Raw genomic sequence first — 15,405 nt, 5'->3', positions numbered from 1 at the left:
CACACAGCCCCTCCTCAAAGACCCATCCAGGGAACAAGGCAGTGGGCTGGCGGTAGGACAAAATGTGCTCCTCACTGGTCCCACTTCCCCAAGCCTGGCATTGCCCCAAAACTGGGTTCCCCTCTGGGTGGGTGTCCAGTCAGAAGACACAACCAAGTCAAAAGTCAGGAGACGCGAGGAGTCATTCCTGGCAGCAAGTAAGGAGAACACTGGGACTCTTTCCCAAAGCTGTGTCTCCCCTGGCTCCGAACTGGGGCCATTTGAAGCTAAGTGTACATGCATATTCATGAAGGGGCTTGGGGAGCAGGCAGAGTCCAGGCTTTAGCTGATACAAGTCTCAAGGGTCAGAAAAGGTCAACATCATCCTCCCTTAGGTTCCAGTTGATCTGGTGGTTGAGCCCCCGAGAGTGGATTTAAATTCAGCAAAACAGCTCAAGACTGCTCTTTAGGCTAGTCTTTGCCAGTGAAGTAGAACTGGGAGTCTTTACAACTGATTTATTAACTTTACTACTGTTACTTCTCTTGCCTGATAAGCTTGTCGTTTTGTTCTCTTAAGACCATTATTACTGAGACCTTTTCCAGGACGAGCACTGGGGCCAGGCTTAGACCACAAAACTGCTTAGGCCAGAAATGGCTTCTCTTACGTCAAGAAAGCCATGCCTGGTTCTGTTTCTCCAGTGAGTGGTCCTACCCTGTCTACTTGCACTGGTCCTTCCCAGTCGTGTTTCCTTTGTCCTTAAGAAACACTGCTTTTGCCTAACCTCTGGGACACTGGCTGGTCCTGTGATCCCAGCATCCCCTCTCTTGCTGTAGTCCCACTCAGCACCCTTGTAATAATTCCTTAGAACGGTCTCTCTCTCTCACTCAGTCCAGATTTATTTTACGTTTGATGAAGGAAACTTGAATGAAACAAAAATTTGTCAAAATCCTCTGAGAGTCTTCAATTAATTGGCTCCGCAGACTGTTCTCCCTTCTCTCCTCGTGACTGCCGCTGTTTTGGTTTCTGCTCCTATCATTGGAAATTGATGGGTAAACTAGAGAAATACGTGATCAGACTGGGGAGTCCTGCCTTCCTTTTAGGAAGACGTCCTCAAGAGCATTTCTTTTCTAATCCAATTCTAAGTATTTTAATAAAATTTCTTGTTGTTCAGCAGCTTCTGTAGCCCTAAAAACCCAGTTATCGTACCAAGTCAGTTTCAAGTGATTTTTATAAGATACGTTAGAAAATTTAAACTACCTTTACTCTAGAGAGCAACGGATATGATTGAATAGGCCTATAATGTTCTCATCAAAAGGTTTGTGAATTAAAATGATTGGGATTGTCTCCAGGGTAATATGTGCTATTTAGAAGAAGGTTGAGCTTGAGTTTGTGATATCCCGAGAAGAACTGGTTTAGAATTGTGTAGGTTTTGACCCCAGCTTCAGTTTGCTGTTTTGTAGCAGCTGAGTGACAGGTTCTCAACTGTTCCACCCCTGAAAATGAAAACAAACAAACAGAAAACATATCTCAGTTGTTGCTGGGATCACTGAACGTGGGCACAGTGCTTAGAGTCGTGCCTCGGACCAATTAAAGAACTACTATTAGTACTAATAAGGTAGTTTCTTTTAGTCCTCTTCTGTCCCTTTGTTCAGTGGAAGAAAGTCTCTCCCTGTCTCTGGATGAGAAGTTAGGCAGTTGTCTGACTTCTGATCTGGTTTAATATTTTCAGAGTCCTTTGTTTAAGCTACAAGACACATCTTTGGTTTGGAAACTAGGATGTCTAGACCCGGAAGGTCTTGATTTTAAAGGAAGCCAGCACATGGGATCTGGGTAGAGGACGTGTGGCCATGTGTGTGCATGTAGCGTATCTGGTTTGAATCTTTTTTTCTCCACCTCTAAGTCTGGTAGATTCCTCTCCTCGAGGATTATCTTGGTTCTTCAGAGACCAGCCTTCTCCTTTGCTTGGGGAACTCTCTCCTCCAGCTCCACTGACTTTGACAGATAGATTTCATGTCTGTTGGTCACTTACTTCTGTAGCAGATCCTTTAGAATCCACAAGTCCACTGCCACCTCTTCTCTGCTGGTGGTGTTTCTCCCACAAGAGGTTCTTCTTGGACAAGATTTGATCACTAACCCCTGACACTCTGTCCCATGAGAACTCTCACTCCCTCATGGTCCTCATGAGGACCCCGGCAAAGACCGGCCCGTCCTTTGTCCCAAACAGGCACTTGTAATGCAAAGTGATTCCAAAGTGGCTTTGTCTTTTTCAGCCCTAAATGATCTGTCTCTTGCTCTTCAGATTTCAGGCAGAACAAAAACTAGTCTGTGATGCTCTTTCAACCTCAGGGAACCCATTTCAAGGTCTCTGAATGATCCTGTTGAAGTTACTTCCTCTGGGATGAAGGGGGATGCACTTCTAGCCCAGTCCTCAATGCAGGCGAGCTGTATCCGAGGCTTCTCTCTGGCTCTCGGCCATCTAGAGCTTGCAAGTTCAATCAGGTAGGCTCTTTGACAGCACTCTTAGATATCTGGCATCTGATAACTCGTAGACTTGATTCCCCTTTAACACCCTCCTCCTTTATTAAGGCTATTCAGCTCAGTAAGAAATAAATACTCAGGTTATTTGCACAATTAACAATAGCTTAGTACCAGAAATGATTCTGCCAGGTGATCTATGAAACTTCCAAAAGGGTCAGGAGAGAAAGTAAATAAATGAAAAGGGTGAGTTTTAATACTACGTCCAAATTTCACACCACTACCAGCAGCATGGACATTAGTGATGCGGGTGGGACCAGCTTTAGTGGACATTTTAGCCCCCTCCTCAATTCATATCCTCAGTGATAGAATAAAAACAGTAGCTACTGTTTAAATGGGCTTTGTTAGCAGACACTGTGCAAAACACTTTTATATTCTTTATCTCATTTAATCCTCAGTGTTATTCAGGATGTCAGAAGAAATTAATAATTTGTCCAAGATTACCTGATTAGCAAACATAAAGGTATAAATTGATACCAATTCTCTCTGGATCTATAACCTGAGCTCTTCAGTATTGAGTTACCAGAGGATAGGTTCTATCTCATTGCAGAAATAATTCAGAAATGAAGCACACAGAGGTCAAGAAAGCAAAGTGAGGATATATTAAGTGATAGTATGCTCACAAGGGGAGAGAGGGCAGACTCAGGTGAGTAGCTGCTCTGAGAGTTTTCGGCAAGCTGGGTACGTGGAGTGTAAAACTGAATGGGTGGGATATTCATTGAGGAGGGAGGGGTTAGAGTTGTATTTCCTTGTTTCAGCCCAGCTCCATTTTTCCCTTAGGGGATGAGGGATTTTTGACCTTATTTAGTCTTGATCAAAAGTGTCACGGCATCAGTGCGTGAATGGTACTTCTTATCTGCAAGGCTTATTTTATTGTAATGAGGGCATAATGAGCAAAGGTTACATTTGGATGCTGGAGATTCCTGCATTTTCCCACCTTTCTTTATCTGCCTCTCGGGGACACTTGTCAACACAAAACATGGCTTTCTGTCAGCCCCCAGAGGTTTTTGCTTTTTTTTGTCTCCCCAGGGACCCCATTTGTTCACAAGATGTAGGATTTCCTGCCACACGGCCCCTCCTCCTTTTCTCTTCTCATACCCGACTTTCTGCCTGCTCTCACAAATGTACTGGTTGGTGTTATTCCAGACCCTTTCCTAGCTTTTAGGTCTTGCAGAAAATTTGTCCATGGTCTTGTGTCACATTTAAACCTTGTACAGGCTCAATCTGTGAGGAAGAAAACATGTTCTGAGAGTTCATTCAGTATTTTTTCTTATATTTATCTAGAGAAATACCATGCCACGTGTTAGCACAGAGAACAATATTCTCTTTAAGTTTTCCAGATAGTCCCCCAGGGACACAGTCAAAATCAAAATCAGTAATTTGGTAATGGATTCAAAAGGTGCATTTTGTGAACATAAACAGTAGGAAATGATTTCTTACTTCCTCTTTGGGGAGAACCAGACAGCCTAATGTCAAGTAGAATATGACTAAATCTAAGTTTACAGTAGGAAACAGCGAGAGATGGAGGGATGGAGAGAGAGAGACAGAGAAAGCAGCACGTTGAGAGCTGGAAGGGAAATCATTAAGTCATTATTTCCCAAACTGTGTTTTTCACCCTGCCCCGCACGATGTCAATAGCCATTCTTGGATAGAGTTCTGAGGACAAACACTTTTGTGAAATGCTGGGTTAATTTAAACGGGCCTCCATCCTCCATTTGCTCAGTCTTGAACAGGTTTTTCGAGTCTCTAAGAAGGGACACAGTTTACCGTAGCTTCACCCTCCTTCGGTCGCAGAAGCCTCTTGTTCCCTCTGTCCACCCACCGCTCAGAAAAAACATAACACAAAACTCCAGTGCCCCAGGGAAGCCTCTTTGAGAAATGATGGTCTTGGTGGTCACAGGAAGGAAGCCACTGCTCGAATCAATCCACGGTTAAGTGTGATTATCGGGGGAGAAATAGAGGCAGGCTTGCAGGGGTCTTTTCACCTTCAGGAACACAGTCAAAATCGTTTTCTGGTGAGAAGCAAAGCGTCCAAGTCAGATGTTTCACCAGTAGGAACAGTGCATAATGAGGCTGCACGTTCAGCCCAGCCATCTGATGTGTGTACCCTGAGACGGATGGCTAGGCTCTGACTTCTCTTTGAACATTTTAAGTGATAAATACTTATTTTTGGCACCAAAAGTCACGGTCTTTTTTTGATACTGCTTTCCCAGCTGAAATAATTCCTCATAATGATATGCACAGACTGTGCACTCCAGATAAACTTCCTTCTGCCATCTGCAAATGGAGCGTAAACAGTAGGAGGGCACTGAGGCTACGATACGCAGCTCCTTTTAGTAAAAACCAGAGAAGAGCAGATGCTAGCAAGGGGAGTGTCACAAGGCATTTAAATTTATTTATTATTTTACATCACAAAGTGTTAAAGGCATGATACTAATCTCGTTTTGCCTTAAAGAAATGGGAAATGAGTTCTTCTGGTGGAAGGAAGCTACTCAGGCCACTTTGGAAAACAGTATAATTAAGATCTCTTTCACAGAAATGGACTTTACTGGGTTCCGAGCCTGACTTTGCTCCTAGATCCTCTTTCCATGTGACTGAGCCCAACAAAATTGTCACCCATCTGGGATTCGTGTTGACAGCTCCGAGACTAAACAGCCTTTTGCTATGACCCTTTTAAGCTAGTTCTGAAGTCACTTGGCCGTTACCCACCTTCTTGGAGAACCCCACCGTTTCACCACACGCTGCAACCAGGCAGCTTTCCAATCTGTTCTTAATTCTGTGTGAAAGTAGTTGATGGGATTTATTGAGAGCATAAATTCATCACTCTTGGATATAAGAGATTCCAACCAAAGGAATTAAGTTCCGTTCAAATAAGTAATAATATATTCTGAAGTAAGGATGATAAGATATTAACAGTGGTAATCTCGGGGGGCAAATGGGGGAGTGGTATTCCTTCTTAGTGAGTTTTTAAATTACAGTAAAAGTCCATATTTTTGCATATATGTATACTTTTTGATTTAGAAATCACCTTTGCTTGCAGTATCACAATTAAATCTTATGATGCTGGTGAGGACGGTGAAGAAAGTATTTGAAACCCAGTTGTGCGATTGGCCCAACAGCACTGGATACAGAGCTGGATGCCCCTGAGGCCGTGACGTTTCAAAGGTCAGCTCACTCTCCACTTGGCGCAGTATCTCCTGTAAAGGTTATGCTTCGGGTATTCAGTTATAGAACTGCTTGAAAGACATGACTTTTGAGAGTTAGGGAGATAGATAAGGGATGGCTAAGAATTCTTAATGTCTCTGATGACTAGTTACTTCTTCAGTGTGTGATGAACCTGACAATATGTTCTTTTTTAACAAATACCATTAGTAGCAGTAGTACTAGTAGTACCTAACTTTATTAAATACCCAGCTGTATGCCAGGTACCACGTTACATGCATTTCAAAACCATACCCATCAAGGCATAGACTGAGGGAGGGAGAGAGGAAGAGAGGAAGAGAGAGATTTCCTCAATTACAGTTGATGAAACTGAGTGATAAAGATTCTGAGAGATTAAATAAATCCCTCCAGGTCACTTATTTATTTAAAGGGTAATTGGCGATGCCAGGAACTAAATCCAGGAATCTGTGACTCTTAAACCCTAGGGTTCGTAACCACACACCCAGGCAAGGCAGATGCACAGTGTCTGTGCTGCCACTGCCTGTTCCTCTGTCCGTGGCAGACATTGTTAATCGATTCTGGCACCCCTTGGTAGCCAACCTCAAGGTGCCTGCTTTCCCCCTGCAGCTCTCCCGATAGCCACTACGTGTGATTGGTGTTGGCGTGTAACACGAGTGCCGTTCTTTCCATCAGCTATACTGACCTTCATAGTCTAAACCACTGAGATATTTTGAGGGGAAAGAAAAATAGCTAACGTGTTTTATCATTGATTATTAACACCCTGTCACTATTAATACTGCATAGGGATGTTTATATATGTATTTTAGTTGTTGACAGGTGGGAAATGAAGTGAATGATTGTTACTTTGGTACTGCAGCGCATGCAGCCCAAGAGTGATGATCATGGACCTTGTTTGATTTAGAATATGCATTTTTAATATTGGCAAGTGCAGTCATTGTTACTAGTTCCAGTATAAATAACATTTCAGATAACCATGTGTCCAACCATCTGCAGGATCCCAGGATAACGTGTGTTCCAGTGAAATCAACTGTACAACAGGGAGTTGTGCAAGCAACTAGTTGTTTTCTGTGTGTCCTCTGGCATAGAAAGGGAGACTTTTATAAATAAAAAGAATAAAGACAAATAAGTATTTTTAATGGATGGGGTCATGAACATTATGATCATTTGTCCATTGTCTCAAAGAAAGTGTAAGGGTCCTGAAATCCTTGAAGGAGGCTAAGATCTCCTGTTACATTGGTTTCCTGAAAATCCTCAAACTCTAAAAAATGGAGAACCTCCCCCATTCAAGGAAAGCCCAGCAGTGGCTACAATGATAAATCAGTCCACAGAATTCTCCCCCCCTTGTTTAAATTATAATGACTCCCAGACATTTTTCTGAGAAAGGCTGCAGGCAGTGACCATTTTTGACCTGATGGTTTTGATGGAGGAGGTGGTGATGGCTATTAGAGAAGCCTTACTTTTAGTAGCAGAACAGAAAGAGGTGAGATTCTGGTAAGAATTAAAAGACTCAGTAGTTCATACTCAAAAGCTTTTTTTTTCTATAATTAGTGATACACATAGTAGTCAAGACGTTAAGATATTTTATAAAAAATCTATAGCATAAATTATATGGGATTTATATTTTTATAAGCAGTTATGGGTGTTTCCATATTGACAACCGTAGCCATTATCTTTCTTGTTTTCACAGAGGATGATCATTATATTTTAGAAATATTTATATTTCTTTTTAAAGTGTCCACCAGCCATTTGGCAAGAACCTATTGTGTTCCTTGTTTTAATTATGATTTTCTTACTCTTTCCTTCCCTTTCACTGTATATGAAAAACATGACTGTTGACGGGCTTACTAGATCAGACAACTCGAAAGCCAGGCTTTGAAACTGGAAATATTGGATGCATAGTTACCTAGAATATTGGCTGCTACCCTTTGACTTTATCTCTGCAGATAAGTGATGTGACCTTGGGCGAGTCCCATTCTCTGAGCTCATTGTAGAGAATAGTGATACTACACTAGGTATCTTAGGGATGTTAACTGTGCACAGTGACAAACATAAGAGAACAAACATCAAGGAACATTACAGAGCTTATATATATGCATGTTACTAAGGAGTAGGTTCTTGTCTCATCGCAGAAAGAGTTCAGAAAGGAGACATGGAGGTCAAGAAAGTAAAGTGAGGATTTGCTAAGTAATAGTACGCTCTGAGGGGGAGGAAGGGCAGACTCGGGAGTAGGTGCTCTTGAGTTTCTTTGGCAAGCTGGTTATATGGAGTGTGAATATGAATGGGCAGAATGTTCATTGGGGAGCGTGGGATTTCGGGTCATATTTCCTGATTTCCATCCCAGCCCCACCTTCCTGAGGGGAGGAAGGATTTTTGTCCTTATTTAGCCTGGATGTGAAGTGTCATGGTGTCAGCACATGAGAGTTACTTGTTATCTGCAAGGTTAATTTTATTGTAATGAGGGCATAATGAACAAAAGCTTACATTTGGATGCTGGGAATCCCTACCTCTTTCCACCTCCAGGACGTCTGCCTCCAGGACATCTGTCAACACAAAATGTGTGATTTCTTATCTGTCAGGAGGGTCTTGTTTTTCTTTGCCCAAGGACCCCCTGTTGTTTACAGGATGTATGGTTTCCTGCCACTTAGCCCATGCTCCCCTTCTCTACTCATATCTAGTTGTCTGCCTGCTTTAACATACATAAATACGTGTGTGTGTATATATACATATGCATTTAAGTATAGAAAGATATATACCTATAAGGATATAAATATAATTAAGAAACTATGCTGTATCTATACACTTTAATCATACGCTATAACCAGCATGGTGACTTTGTGAAACTTACTTTTTGGACCTCAGTGTCTTCTTGAATTAAATGTAGGAATGACTAGACCAGGACTTCTAAGAGTGACGAATAAACTGAGGTTCAGTGAAGTTTCCAATCCCCTGTCTAAATGCAGAATTGGGCATATGAGCAGCTTTGAGATTCTGGTGAAAGCTATTACAGATTTTTCCCAGAAAATCAACATATGCAAATAGGTGCAAGGTTTATATATGTCAGAATAATGACTACAGGGGTATGAACCCTGGAATTTGTCATTCTGATACCCTATCACTGTAAAATGCTATCTGCATTTGAAAATGACCACTTTTAAAATTTGCATTATACTAATGTTTTTCCTCTTTATGGTTTAATATAACTTGTAAGAAACACAATTTTCTTAATTATATTTGTAGAGTATATTTTTGGGCTTCTTATAAACTTTGGTACATACTGCCAAATTGTTCTTTTAATTTGTTTGTTTATTTTTATAAATTTGTGTTACTAGGAGTTATAAGAAGTTTACCATCTCCCTTACCACCTTTAAATACTAGGATCATTTTTCATCTTTACTAATTCTGTGGAGACTAATAGTGTTCTTTTTTCTTTAAACTTTAATTTTACTGTTGTATAAATGCACCCTTTTTTCCTGTCTCAGATTAGAACTTGCCATGGCCACAACCTAGGTTGTAAATATTTCTAATGTCATGGCAGAACATGAAGATGAAGAAAAAGACCCCTCTGGTAAGCTTAGTTTCAGGGGGGAAGAAGGATGAACATAGATGTTTTCTCTCAGAAGGACTGGGTTCCCATGTAATTAACAGAATTCCGTGTTGATATCATCTGCATGTTTATTTTACCATGCACACTAGGTTTCCCCATTAACTAAAAAAACTTCCTAAAGATTTGTGAAACAGAAAGGCTTGGAGGATGCTGGGAAGGAGGATAATTTAGAAATGGTTTATAGTAACATGCTGTCGGCATGCACTTCTGCAGCTGCTGGGAAGATAAAGAAATGGCAGATACAGTAAGGTAGAAACTGATTAAGGGTTTTAAAGGATTTAAGAGAGTCCTGTGTTGCTTATCCAAGTGCAAAGAGACTTTCTGCTCAGACTTGGAGAGAAAAAAGGATAAATGCAAGATTGCTCTGCCACAGAACCAAAACAGATGCTGAAGCAACTTTCCAACCATTTTATAACTTCTCGTAGTCCCTTAAGATTAGCTGTTTCATTTGCTTATTAAAAAAGAAAAAAGAAAGAAAAGGAAAACAAACATAATAGGGATTTGAGCAATTTTTCCTAGACCAGTATTTTTTGGGGTTAAAAAAGAAATCTGTCGGATATTAGAAAACATTGAATATTAACATCACCATGTTGTAGATTTTAGTCCGTAAGTCATGAAGAGGTTATGCTGTCACTTTTCATTCTGAAAGTCAATTTGCTGCTTCTATGAAAAGAATATTGAGAGAACTGATGGAATGTGATTGTATTCTTTCTGAATTTTTCTACATTTCAATGGATTGTTTTCAAATCTAGTCAGCTGTAGATAAGTTGTTCTCCAGGTGCAACCACCTGACCAGCAAGGGAAGCAACGGGCATCTGGGAACTTTTAAAAATGCATATTCTTGGCCCCAGCCCCAGATCTACAGAACCAGAAGCTCCAGGGATGGACTCCAGCACGTATGTGCTAATATGTGCTCATAAGCCCTTCAGGAGGTGCTGATGGTCCTGAAGTTTGGGACAATTATGCGACCTGGCCGATTATGTTGAGGTATTTTAACTTTTATGTACTGAAGTTAAAGTTCAACTTGACTTTGAAATTAATGTTTTATTTGCATTACACATCAACTTGGATTTCAGCTAGTGACTTTCTTGAAAAAATAGTTTATTTCAAATGACACCTTATCTTTTACTGCAGAATTATGAACATGATCATAACTACATCTTTTCAGTTCAGTTTTATAAGGGTGTGTAATAATATCATAATGTGTAATTAGCACTTTGCATATGACTGAGTTATTTATATATTTAAACTCATTTTCATCTTTGCAATAGTCTGATGATATAGGTACTACTATTAATTTTATTTAGCTGTGCATATGTCCACCAGAAAATACTTTATCATTGTACCTGGGTATTTATAAAAGAAAGAAAAATGGAAGAATTCAACTTGTTTAGAAATAGATACTAATATAAACAATTCATAGCTAACTTCCACCTGTTTCCACCAGAAGGAAAAAGGTTAAAAGGAAATTATTTTTTATGGCCTCAAGTATTATAATTGTATCGTACTTTAAGATTTGGAAAGAATTGATCCCTAAGAAAAGATTTGTATGGTTGACAAGAATTGAATTAATGAAGTTCAGTATGACCACAGTTTAGAAGTGAAAGAATAAATTTAAAGTCTCTAAGTAATGCATACACGAATCTTGAAAATTGCCTTCAAGAAGAAAGTATCTTGACTATTGGATGCTTTTCTGCGCATGAAGTTTATATCACTGTGAGACACTGCCACCTAGTGGCTGAGTCTTTTAATTACATCCTTTTATAAAACAGCATAATTATTATGCTTCCACTGTTTAACTTCATCAAAGAGGCGTAGTTGTTACTTTTGACATACAACATTATTAATTATACTCTGTGTAGGAATTTAGTGGTTCTAATATAAGTATTATGGAATAGAATTCTAAGTGTACATTATATTTTAATCATCATAATCATTCTGGTATCTACTACAATTAACTTCTTTGTATGTAACTTACTGTAGTTTACCCCTTAAAAAATGTGTACTGATTCTGATAACTGGAAATACTGAGTTAATCACTGAGTTACACAATTGTTTTACAAAACATTAAAAACAAGTTTCTTTCCCAAAAGCAGAAGGGAGAGTCTGGCATCAGCTTTGAAAACAGTTTTTACTTCCAGTCAGACCTACTCTGTGGAGTTTTGTGTGCTTTTTGAGATGGTTGCATATTCTTTTTTTTTAAATTGAAATATAACATTATATTAGTTTCAAATATACAACATCCAATTTCATATTTGTATATACTTCGAAATCATCTAAGTCTAGGATATTCCAAGTATATTAATATTTGTAAAATCCAAAATTCAGGTTCATAGGGTTTTTTTAAAATTGGAGTATAGCTGATGGACAAGATTATGTTACAGGTGTACAAAATAGTAATTCATAACTTGTTATCTCCATATATAGTTGTTATAAAATATTAGCTACATTCCCTGTAGTGCACAATATATTCTCATAGCTTATTGATTTTACAGACGATAATTTGTCCCTCTTAATCCCCAACCAGTATATTGCCCCTCCCCACTTCCCTCTCTCCACTGGTAACCACTAGTTTGTCTTCTATATGTGTGAGCGACTGTTTATTTTTATGTCTTCATCTTAGATGGATCATTTGATCATTATGTAGTGTCCTTCTATGTTTCTTGTAACAATCTTTATTTTAAAGTCTATTTTGTCTGATACAAATATTGCTACTCTGGATTTGTTACGATTTCGTTTGCATGAAATACCTTTTTTCCTGCACTCAGTTTCATTGTGTGTGTGTCTTTACATCTGAAGTGAGTTTCTTGTAGGCAGTATATATATATATATATGTTTTGTTTTTATATTGGTTCAGCCAGTCTTTTGATTAGAGAATTTTGTCCATTCACATTCATGGTAAATATTGATATATATGTTTTTATTGTCATTTTCTTAGTTGTTTAAGGGTTGCTTTTGTAGGTTTTGTTGTTGTTCCTTTCTTTTTTTTTTTTTTCTCTTGTTATATGGTGACATTAATGTTATGTTTGAATTCCTTTTTCTTTTTTTGTGTGTATCTCTAGTATAGGTTTTTGGTTTATGGTTACTATGAGGATTTATATATATATATATATATATATATATATAAAAATAGATACACATGTCTATATGTATATCTCCACATATGATTGTTTTAAGTTGCTGATCTCTTAATTTCAAGTGCATTTAAACAACCCTGTATTTGAACAGTCCTCCCCTCACAATTAGTTTTTAATACCATGTTTTCCATCTAATTGTTTTGTGTAACCGTTCCCTGCTTATTGTGGATACAGACGATCTCACTACTTTTGTCTTTAACCTTCCTACTAGCTTTGTGTGTGAGATGATTTCCTACGTTTACTATGTTTACTTTTAGATGTGGTTTTTCTTTTCATAATTTGTTTGCTTTAGTTTTGGTCTTTACTTAAGAGAGGTTCTTTTAGCATTTCTTAAGTTGGTTTGGTAGTTCTGAACATTTTAGTTTTTGCTTGTCTATAAAGTTTTTGATCTCTCCATCAAATCTGAAGGACAGCTTTGCTGGGCAGAATAATATTAGTTGTAGATTTTTCCCTTTTATCAGTGTAAATATACACATACTATTGTCTTCTGGCCTCCGGAGTTTCTGCTAAGAAGTCGACTGAGAGCTTTACGGAAGTTCCCTTGTATATTGTTTGTCACTTTTCCCTTGCTGCTTTTAATATTCTGTCTTTATCTTTACTTTTTGTCACTTTAGTTACTACGTGTCTCGGTGTGTTCCTCTTTGGGTTAATCCTGAATGGGAATTTCTGGGGTTCCTGGACTTGGATGACTGTTTCTTTTCTTACGTTAGGAGAGTTTTCAGTTGGTATGTCTTCAGATATATTCTCAGCTCCTTTCTCTCTCTTGTCTTTTTTGGCCCCCTATCATGCAACTATTATTGTGCTAGATGGTGTCCCAGAGGTCTCTTAAGCTGTCCTAATTTTTTCATTCTGTCTTCTTTTTTCTGTTTGGCATCAGTGATTTCCACTACTCGTCTTCCCTCCTACTGACTTGTTCCTCTGTATCTTTTAGTCTGCTGCTGATTCCTCCTAGTGTATTTTTCATTTCACTTACTGTGTTCTTCATCTCTGTTTAGTTCTGTGTATTTTCTAAGTGTTTGTTAAGAACTTCTAACTTCTCACTCTGCTTTCACTCTTCTCCCTAGTTCTTTGATCATCTTTACAATCACTACCCTCCTTTTTGGATAGATTTCCTATCTCCACTTCACTTATTTATTTTTCTGGGGTTTTATCTTACTCCTTTTTCTGGGACATATTCCTCTGCTGCCTCATTTTGCCTAAACTGCTGTTTGTATTTTTATATATTGGTAGGTTGGTTACATTTCCCAGCCTTGGAGAAGTGACTGTGTAGGAGATGTCTGTGCATCCTGGCGGCACACTCCCCTCTCATCATCTGAGCTATATGCTCTAAGGCTTGTCCCTATGACGTCTGCATGGGTCCTTCTGTTGTGTGGGCTATGTGAGTGGTCTGGTTGGCCCCCAATCTGGTGGTTTGCCAGGCTCTGCCATGTGCAGAGGCTGCTAGCTGTTGGTTGGTGGGACTGGGTCATGAGACAGCTGACTGGAGGACCACGAGGGGTCCTGGGGCTGGTACTGGCTCGCTGGTGGGCAGAGTCAGGGATCAGAGGATTTCAGTGCTGTTACCCGCCCACTGGTGGATGAAGCCAGATCCTGTGGTTAGTTCTGGCCTACTGGTGGTCAGCCAGGTTCTGGAATCTGATTGTAAAACCTAGGGTCCCAGAGTTGGTATCAGATCGCTGGAGGCAGGGTGCCAGTTCCTGACACAGTTGGGTACAGGGTCCAGGGTGTCTTCAAGCTTTTGTTGGCCTGCTAATGGCTAGGGCTGGAGTCCAGCTCGTCCCAGGGCAGAATCTGGCCTGTTGATGGGTGGGTTGTGTCTGCAGGATTGTTTTTTCGTTTCTGGTTCTGCCCCCTGGTGGTTGAAGCTGGACTGGCGGCTAGAGAAGGCTTCCTAGAGGGCATGGTCAGGGCCTGAGGGATTCTGGGGCTGTGTCTGCCCACTGGTGTGCAGAGCTGTGTCCAGAGGTAGTTAAAGACTCAAAGGCTCTTAAGGCAGCCTGTCTTCTGATGGGTAGGACTGTGTCCCCCCCTCCCCTCAGTTGCAGGCATCCCGGGACTGGCAGGTTGTGTCAGGGGAGGACTTGGTCTTCGGGCTAGAAAACTAGTGAAAAGATTCCACAGCGGCACTCGCCAGTACTCATGTCAACGTGGTCGGAGCTTCCAAGAATGGCAGCCACCATTGTCTATGTCTCCAGGACTGCAGCTGCCCCCTGCCTCTCCAAGGAGATTCCCCAGGTCAGTAGGTAGGTCTCACCCAGGCTCCTATCAGAGCCCTGCTTCCTCCCTAGGTTCTGGAGCACGTGAGAATTTGTATGTGCCCTTTAAGAGTGAAGTCCCTACTCCCCACCACCCTCTGGCTCTCCCAAAAGTAAATCCTGCTGGCCATCAAGGTCAAATGTTCTGAGGGGGCTTGTGTTCATGCAGATCCCATGGGTTGGGGAGCCTCACATGGGGCTCAGAACTCACTCCTTCGGGAGAACCCCTGCAGTGTAAATATTCCCCAGTTTGTGGGTTGCCTACCTGAGTGTATGGGACTGGACTGTATTGCAAGTCCATCCCTCCTGCCCGTCCTGTTGTGGTTCTTTGTCTTTAGATGTGGAAGGTATTTTCTGGTAGATTCTGGTCTTTTTCAGTGACGGTTGTTTTTGCAAATGATTGTGACTTTGATGTGTCCGTGAGAGGAGGTGAGCTCTGGGTCTCAGTATTCCACTCCACCATCTTGGTCGATTTCTCCCCAGGTCAGTAGGTTTTAATAAGCAGACTAATACTTTTCCTTACTATTATTTGTTGATTCTCATTTGGTGCAGTAGCTTGCTGATTAACCCAACAAATGCTTATTTGAGATCTGTGATATGCTGGGGACAATTCTGGGTGTCAGAGCAGTGAACAAGATAGTTACTTTCCTCATGGCGCTTACGTTGTAGTGGGAGCAGAGATTAAAAAAAAAAATCACGTAAGAATATAAA

The sequence above is a fragment of the Vicugna pacos genome, chromosome 17, assembly GCF_048564905.1.
Source record: "Vicugna pacos chromosome 17, VicPac4, whole genome shotgun sequence".
NCBI lineage: Eukaryota > Metazoa > Chordata > Mammalia > Artiodactyla > Camelidae > Vicugna > Vicugna pacos.
Note: the sequence above shows the minus strand (reverse complement) of the source record.